At 37.6% G+C, this 8,886-nt stretch overlaps 1 non-coding gene across 1 annotated transcript; it reads left to right on the top strand.

Moving 5' to 3' along the window:
• Positions 1–689: 689 nt before the first annotated feature.
• On the top strand, positions 690–795 carry LOC121224739 (small nucleolar RNA R71). Its single transcript, XR_005922484.1, has one exon. It is a non-coding gene; the product is annotated as a small nucleolar RNA R71 (small nucleolar RNA).
• The last annotated feature ends 8,091 nt before the right edge of the window (positions 796–8,886 follow it).

Here is an 8,886-nt window from a genome sequence, read left to right as displayed (position 1 = left end):
TGCAAGCTGACCCATTTGGTTTTCCAGGGTTTCAATGTAGCTGCTTGGCTTTGGATTAATGCATCATTTCTGGCTATGTATGCCTTCAACAAGTTTTCTTAGCCATTCAATGCTTCAACTTGAGGTTGTTTCTGAACTTGTTGGGTAAAAATAGCTGGCTGGGTCAGTCTAGGTTGGGTGTATGTGTTACTAGGTCTAGCCCTTAGTTTCTCCAAGAGAATTAGGGCAGTTCCCCCATGATGGGTTCTAGGAATTGGATTGTAGTCTTTGCCTTCCTCAATTTTGGTTCTAGTTACCCATGTAATACATGAATTCTGGGTTCGATGGACATTCTTCAAACAAATGTCCTTTATCACAATAGACACAGGCTACATTTTCAAATTGATTCGGTGGCTATGCTGTAAAACTATTAAACCCATTAGTGGTAAAATTTTTAAGCATTGAGGAAATCGAGGATACTTGAGATGCGAGTGAAGTGAGAGCGTCTACTTCATGTATTCCAGCGACTCGTCTTCCTGAACTGCTCAATTAGTTTGCCATTGATAATTTTTACTGGCAATCCTCTCAATGATTTCATAGACTCATTATAAGACTTAGAAATGAGAGCACCATTAGTAAAAGCGTCCACTACCATCCTCGTGTGAGCATTGAAACCATTATAAAATATCTCAAGTTGGATGCAATGTGGGATTCTGTGATGAGGGCACTTTCGTAATAATTCTTTGTACCTTTCCCATGCCTCATACAAGGACTCATCATCCATTTGTTGGAAATAGTGATCTCGTTCCTCAACTTAGCATTCTTCCCAGGCAAGAAATACTTCATAAGGAATCTTTCTTCTAACTCTTTCCATGTGGAAATTGAATTTGGTGGCAATGAGTTCAACCAAGCTCAAGCTCTGTCCCTTAGTGAATATGGGAATAGCTTCAATCGTAGTGCATCTTCAGGTACTCCGGCTAACTTGAAAGAATCACTCACCTCCATGTACAGTCTTAAGTGCAGGTGAGAATCTTCAGTAGGCATTCCACTGAATTGGCCCACTGTGTGAAGCATCTGGAACATGACTGGCTTCAGCTTGAACTATTCTGCCTCGATTTCGGGTCTCCTAATACCAAGATTAAGATCATGAAATATTGGCACGGCATACTGTCTTAAAGTTATATCCCTATCATCAGGAATAAGGATAGGATTTTGAGTAGGGTTTGCTTTGTTTCCTTGATTCAGATTTTCAAAGTTCATCTCTTCGATCCTTCTCTAACTTGCTTGTCTTCTCTGCTGTCGAAAATTTCTTTCAATCTCAAGGTCTACGAGGAGTAAATCGATGATTCGAACAATACTCATAAACACCTGAAACAAACACAGAAAAAGTTAATTAAGTTAAAATTGAACAGAAAAATAAACCATAATGCAAAATTAACAAATTAACAAATAATGACTTTTTAAAACAGTCCCTGGCAACGGTGCCAAAACTTGGAATGACGAAAATGTGCAACTGTACACAATCACAAAAATTAATAAAGTGAAAAGTATATGTCGAGTTATCGTGCCCACAAGGACTGTGAAAAGAATTATTTATGAATCAAATAACAACACTTTGGTGAAGAAAATATTTTGATTTGAGGAGGCGATTAAAAACTAAGATTTTAGCTAAGTAAAATAAATAAAATAAAATAAATTTCCAATGCGATTTCAAAAGATCATTTGAATCAAGATGACATAATTGTGCAAGATTAATTCCATTTCTTAACTTAGAATTATTAGACTCATGTTTATGTTGTTACGAATAAATTCACGGTAACTAAGTAATTTGCTAACTTATGAACATACTTACCTACCAAAATCCATTTATCTCTTGACTAAGTAATTTGCTAACTTATGAACATACTTACCTACCAAAATCCATTTATCTCTTGACTATATCTCAAAGTCAATTCAACCGATTAAAAAATCTTAATAAGCAAATGTGTTAATGCACATACATACTTATGAAATTAAAATAATCTCCTGTACATATCTCTATTCCAATTCAAACAATTAATTCAATCTCATAAGCACATACAATATTATGCGAGGTAACAATGTATTTCTACCTTGAAACAGTTTAATCACAATAACCTTGCAAGTTATGCAAGGCTAATGTATCGTTAGATACCGTTGCTAATTTAACACTTAGCTACCTTAGATGATTAAACATGCATTGATTAAGTATCATGTCAATTAATTACTATTTCAATCCATTTAAATAATTAATTCATTAGTTGCCTTACAATTATAATGCAAGAAAAATTTAGTCATGGTTTTACTTAATCAAACATCTTACCGAGGCCTATAACAACAAGAACACAATTTTAATAACTCAAGTAGACGAAATGAAATCAACCTAAAATGAATAAAATTTAAGCCATATTAATTAATTTAAACATATAAACATCACAAATATTCATAGACATGTTCATCATAACAACAAAAAAATTAAAAAGATAGGGAACAAGAATTAATCTGGTGTTTCTCCGAGGCTTGACTAGTTTGCTCCACTCCTCCTTCTCCACTTGTTCTAGTTGAACCAAGGCTTCCACAAAAACTTGAATGCTTCTCCAAATGGTGGTTGAATTATTTCAAGAGGTGAATCGGCAAGGGAATGGGGAAGGAAATGAAGAACAATGAAGAGAGAAAAGTGAGAGAGAAGTGAGAATGAATGATTTTGAGATGTGTTTGAAGTGAGCAGCCAAGGGGTATTTTTAGGTTGAGAACGCTGCTAAAAATAGCCAAATCAGCAGCCAAAGACTCCCCCATGCCTGACCACACATGTGGCATGTTTGAAGATTTTAAACATGTTATTTTTAGGTAGGGGCAAATCTTGAAAAGCATGACTAATGGAGGGGTTTGAATGAAAATTGAAGGAGTCTTCAAGGGCCATTTGCAAGCAAAATAATTATCCAAACAAGCTGATTGGGTCAAAATGTGGGACGGTTTTGGGCTGCCCAGTGTTCGGTTAGATCGATTTTCTCGATTCAGCTCAACTGGGCCCTTTCATAATTAATTAACAATAATTTATTAATCAAAATTAAATTGGATTAAAATTAAAATTAATTATATTATGAATTAATACACATTATTTGGACCGTCTTAGGCTAAAAAATTAATTCATCTTGATGCTTCAAAATTGCTTCTTGGTTTTGTGCTTGTAGTAGTGTCTGTCGAGCCGTTTTTTGCCTTTTGTGCTAATCTATCGAAAATGATCAAAATTAATAAAAAATTATTATAAAATTAAGTAAAATTAAAAATGTTAATAATTTAAGTAAAATTTAATTATTTTATAATAATTATATATTTTTGATAAGAATTTTACTGAAACTGCATGAATTTGAGATAAAAAGGGCATGAAAAGTGTGTATATTTTTGTGTTTCCATAGATCCCACACCTTAAACATATCTAAACTGTACACTCCCTTGTAGAAGTCTCGTTTGGATCTAGTCTCAATCGCAACTCTAATAACATAATTAACCCATTTTAGTCATGATCTAATTGAATAACATAACTTTTAATACGAGATCTAATGTGGAAATATCACCAATACTTACCCTCAATTCGAATGCTAGAATTCATCACTCTCGCGATGTCACACTATTGGTTTATGAAAAGATTGTTGTTCGGTCCTTCATTTTCACACGAGATCATGTTAGCACTTATTATTTTCAAAATAATAAAATAAAATAAAAAATTTCTTGGCCCTATACCATTCGGCCATGTCACAATAATTCTAGGATAAACGATTTTCAATCTCAAAACTTTACTTAGGTTTGTTTCATTACAAGATGATCGAAGGAACATATATGAAGTGAAATCGATGGTTGGATGATCTAAATAATAAAATAAAATAACATGTATTTTACTCACTAGGGTAATCGAAAAAATAAATAGAAATCAAAAGGAAAAAATCGATCACCAGTGGCAGCGGCGGTTCAACAATGGTCCGATGGCGGTGTGAAACTACAAGTAGGATGGAAGGTTCAGTCACTTTCAATTAAAGAATAGAAAAAAGTGAGAAGAAAAAGGAAAATTGTAACACCCCGAACCCGAGACCGACACCGGAGTCGGACACGAGATGTTAACAAACTTTAAAAAAAAAATTTTCCAGACACTGCCCAGTCTGAGTACTAGTCGCTTCAAAAATCATATCTTGAGTTCCACAACTCGAAATTCAGTTTTGTGATTTTTCCCTGAAACTAGACTCATGTCCCCACCTATGTATTTTTTTCTAGAATTTTTGGTCGGGCCAATTAGTACAGTTTATTAGTCAAAGTCTCCCATGTTACAGGGGTCGACTACACTGACCCTTTCCCATTGCGACTGGGATATCTCTCTGCACAGAGCTTCAATACTGATGTCGTTTGTTTCTATGGAAACTAGACTCAGAGAGGAATCCATACATATATGGTATGACCCCTAATTATCTCTGGTCAATTTATAGTGAATTTCCAAAGGCGGAACAGGGAATCCAGAAACTGTTCTGGCCCTGTTCCACAAGAACCCGAATATCTCTTACTGTCCTGTTCCTATGATTGTTTCGTTACTTCCATATGAAAGTAGATTCATCAAGGTTCGATTACATAATTTATTCACTATTTAATTCCACTCCTACGAATTCTTGTGATTTTTCCAATCCACACCACTGCTGCTATCAGCTTCTGTTTTCAAAGTAAACCTTACCTAATTTGGGGTTTCATGGACCAACTAGGGCCTTGTCATACATAAGCCCACATATGATCATACTTAGCCATTCTAGTGGCTGGTCATTTGCTCAACACTTCCATTCCAACTATAGTTACATCATGAAACCATCTATACATTCATAAATACGCATGGTCTAATGCCATACTCCACTTCTACAAGCCATTTTCGCATGGCTGTACACTTATACATTTCATAAAGTACTCGAAAGACAACGATGGGTAGTCCTATACATGCCATATCAAAATTCAACCAAAATAGTACCCAAAAGAGCCTTTGATAGTGTGGGCGACTTCGACTTCAAGATCCCGAGTCCGATAGCTGGAGAACCAAAAATCTATAAAACAGAGGAGCAATGTAACGAGTAAGCAATTTATGCTTAGTAAGTTTGAGCAAGGAATTCCAGCATGCACAAATAATAGCACACATTTAGCTAAACGGAATATTTCATAATACGCAATTTACCGATATCAAACTTGCTTCACAACATTAACAACCCTTATGTACATACACAATAAACTAACTTGGTCGAAGGCCGGTAGCTCGTTTATCAACTGAGCGAACATTTATTTGTAAGGGCTCGATTAATATTCAACACATACGTAACATATCCCAATATTGGGATGTTTTTCGAGTATTAGCTGGAATTTTACAGCAAGCTCATTCATTTCCAAATCACGTACCTTCGGAATTTAACCGGATATAGCTCCTCGTTCAAGTGCCTTCGGGACATAGCCCGGTTTTAGTAACTCACACAATGCCTTCGGGACATAACCCGGATTTAACAACTCGCACGAATGCCTTCGGGACTTAACCCGGATTTAATAACTCGCACGAATGCCTTCGGGACTTAACCCGGATTTAGTATCTCGCACAAAGGCCTTCGGATCTTAGTCCGGATATATTCACTTAGCACAAAGCCTTCGGGACTTAGCCCGGACAGCATTCAATTAATCATGCACATTCACATTTCATTTTCATTTGCGAAACTCAAGCACAAGGCACATATCGTCCTTGCACATTCGGCTCAATAGCCACACATAGAGCATGATTTAATCACATTGTAATTTAAGCTCTCTTACTCAAGAACTTACCTCGGGTGTTGTCGAACGATTCCGCTAGCTATTCAACCACTTTTTCCTTCCCTTTATCGGATTTATTTCCCCTTTGCTCTTGAGCTTAATCAAACAAATAAATTGATTTCATCATTTAGGCATCAAAAAGATGAACACAAGGCACTTAGCCCATATTTATACATTAGACATTAAAGTCTCATACATGCAAAAATCATGCATCAACACAACATATTAGCTAATTTCTTTCCCCTTGGCCGAATATGCATGTCTATTTTTGGGGTCGATTTCAACACTTAATACACACATATACACACTAGTAAAGCATCCTCCCCCTTTTCATCAATTTAACACATGCATTGCTCATTAACATGCAAAGTTACATTTGGCCTTAGCACACATCTTGCTAGCCGATTCTTCTCCATTTAGCAACCAATGCACATATGTGCTCACACAAAAATGCTAAAAAGGAGGTTCAAGAATCATCAAGCCATCATCACATGCATCATTAACAAGCTTCATATTTTGCATGCAATGGCATTAACACAACCTCCACCTAGGCCGAATCTTAACTCATCCTCATACCTCATCACCACAACATCAAACATCAACCAAGAATGATGCATCCATGGTCAAGTGCCATTTCCATCACATAGCAAGATTTAGACCATGGGCTAGGTAGAACTCAAGCTAACAACTAAATCATGCATGCATCTCATGAAACATCATCAAACATACCTTAGCCTAGCTACATGCATGGCCGAATCTCTTCACCTTTCTTCTTCTTTCCTCCTTAAAATTTTTGGCCAAGGATGAACCAAAGGATGAGAAATTTTTTTCTTTGTTTTTCTTTCTAATTTAGGCTAAAATGAAGGTGAGAAAGGATGAACACAAATTTTCTCCTTTCTTCTCTTTAGCTCATGGCAATGGGGGGGCAACTACACATTTTTTTTTCTTTTGTTTCCATTTCTTTATTACCCATACTCCTTATTTTATTCTTCCACTAACAAAACATGTTTCATGACATGTTTTGCCCATCATTCTTTGTCATGGCCGGCCACTACTCATTAGGGGGGGAATTTGACATGCAAGTCCCCCCTTTGTCCACATGCACTAATAGGTCCTCACACATTGACCTATCACATTTTAGAATTTTCTCACATAAGTCCTATTGACTAAATTCACATGAAATCAACCAAATTGAAGCTTGAAATTTTCACACATTCATAATTACATATTCTAGACAATAAGTATCACATTCAAACATTTCGGTGACTCGGTTTAGCGGTCCCGAAACCACTTCCCGACTAGGGTCAACTTTGGGCTGTCACAACTCTCCCCCACTTAAGAAATTTTCGTCCCCGAAAATCTTACCGGTAAATAGGTTTGGGTATCGTTCTTTCATCGAGCTCTCGGTCTCCCAAGTAGCTTCCTTGATCCCGTGTTTGAGCCATAACACCTTTACTAGCGGAACTCTTTTGTTTCGCAACTCCTTCACTTCACGAGCTAGGATACGCATCGGTTCTTCTTCATAGCTCATGTCGACTTGAATTTCAACCTCTGATGGGCTAATTATATGCGATGGATCAGATCGATAGCGTCGAAGCATCGAAACATGAAAGACGTCATGAATCTTTTCAAGCTCCGGGGGCAAAATCAATCTATACGCAACCGGACCAACTCGTTCGGAGATTTCGTACGGCCCAATGAATCTTGGGCTCAACTTGCCCTTACGGCCGAACCTGAGTATCTTTTTCCAAGGTGAAACCTTAAGGAACACTTTGTCTCCCACCTGATACTCGATGTCTTTTCGTTTCAAATCTGCGTACGATTTCTGACGATCCGTGGCTACCTTCAGACTTTCACGGATTACCTTTACTTTCTGTTCAGCATCTCTAATCAAATCAACTCCGAAAATTTTACTTTCACCGAGCTCGGTCCAAAACAATGGTGTACGGCATTTACGACCGTACAAAGCCTCGTAAGGTGCCATCTTAATACTTGATTGAAAACTATTGTTGTAAGCGAATTCAATCAAAGGTAAATACCGTTCCCATGAACTACTGAACTCGAGGATGCAACATCTCAACATATCCTCAAGTATCTGAATTATCCGCTCGGATTGACCATCGGTTTGGGGGTGAAAAGCAGTGCTAAAATGCAGCTTGGTACCCAGAGCTTCTTGCAATTTCTTCCAAAATCGTGAGGTGAATCTCGGATCTCTATCCGACACGATGGAAACAGGTACCCCGTGTAATCTCACAATTTGATAAACGTACAATTCAGCTAGTTTCTCCAATGAAAAATCCGTACGTACGGGGATGAAATGAGCCGACTTAGTCAGTCTATCAACAATAACCCATATCGCATCCTTCTTACTTGCTGACAAGGGCAGTCCGGACACAAAGTCCATTGTGACTCGATCCCATTTCCACTCGGGTATCGTGATCGGCTGGAGTAATCCTGAAGGCACTTGATGTTCCGCTTTCACTTGTTGACATATCAAACATCTCGAAACAAAGTCGGAGATGTCCCGTTTCATACCATGCCACCAAAATTGACGTTTCAAATCGTTGTACATTTTCGTACTCCCCGGGTGAATTGACATTCGGCTACAATGGGCTTCGTTCAGAATCATCGAAATGAGTTCCGAATTTCTTGGAACACACAAACGATTTCTGAACCTCAAACAATCATCATCATCAATTTGAAACTCCGATTCCTCGTTCGGAAAACACTTAGCCCGTTTTGCAACCAATTCATCATCGACTTTCTGAGCTTCACGAATTTGGTGAGTCAATAATGGTTTAGCTTTTAATTCAGCTACTAACACACTGTCTGGTAGAACAGACAAATGCACGTTCATCGCTCGTAAAGCAAACAATGACTTCCGGCTTAAGGCGTCCGCAACCACGTTAGCCTTTCCCGGGTGGTAATCAATGACAAGCTCGTAATCTTTCAACAACTCAAGCCAACGTCTTTGTCGCAGATTCAAGTCTCGTTGAGTCATCAAATATTTGAGACTTTTGTGATCCGAAAATACATGGCACTTCTCACCAAACAGATAATGTCGCCATATTT

Source organism: Gossypium hirsutum, chromosome D12 (assembly GCF_007990345.1).
Source record: "Gossypium hirsutum isolate 1008001.06 chromosome D12, Gossypium_hirsutum_v2.1, whole genome shotgun sequence".
Lineage (NCBI taxonomy): Eukaryota > Viridiplantae > Streptophyta > Magnoliopsida > Malvales > Malvaceae > Gossypium > Gossypium hirsutum.
The sequence above is the reverse complement of the archived record's forward strand: the minus strand, read 5'-3'. Positions and strand labels throughout refer to the sequence as shown.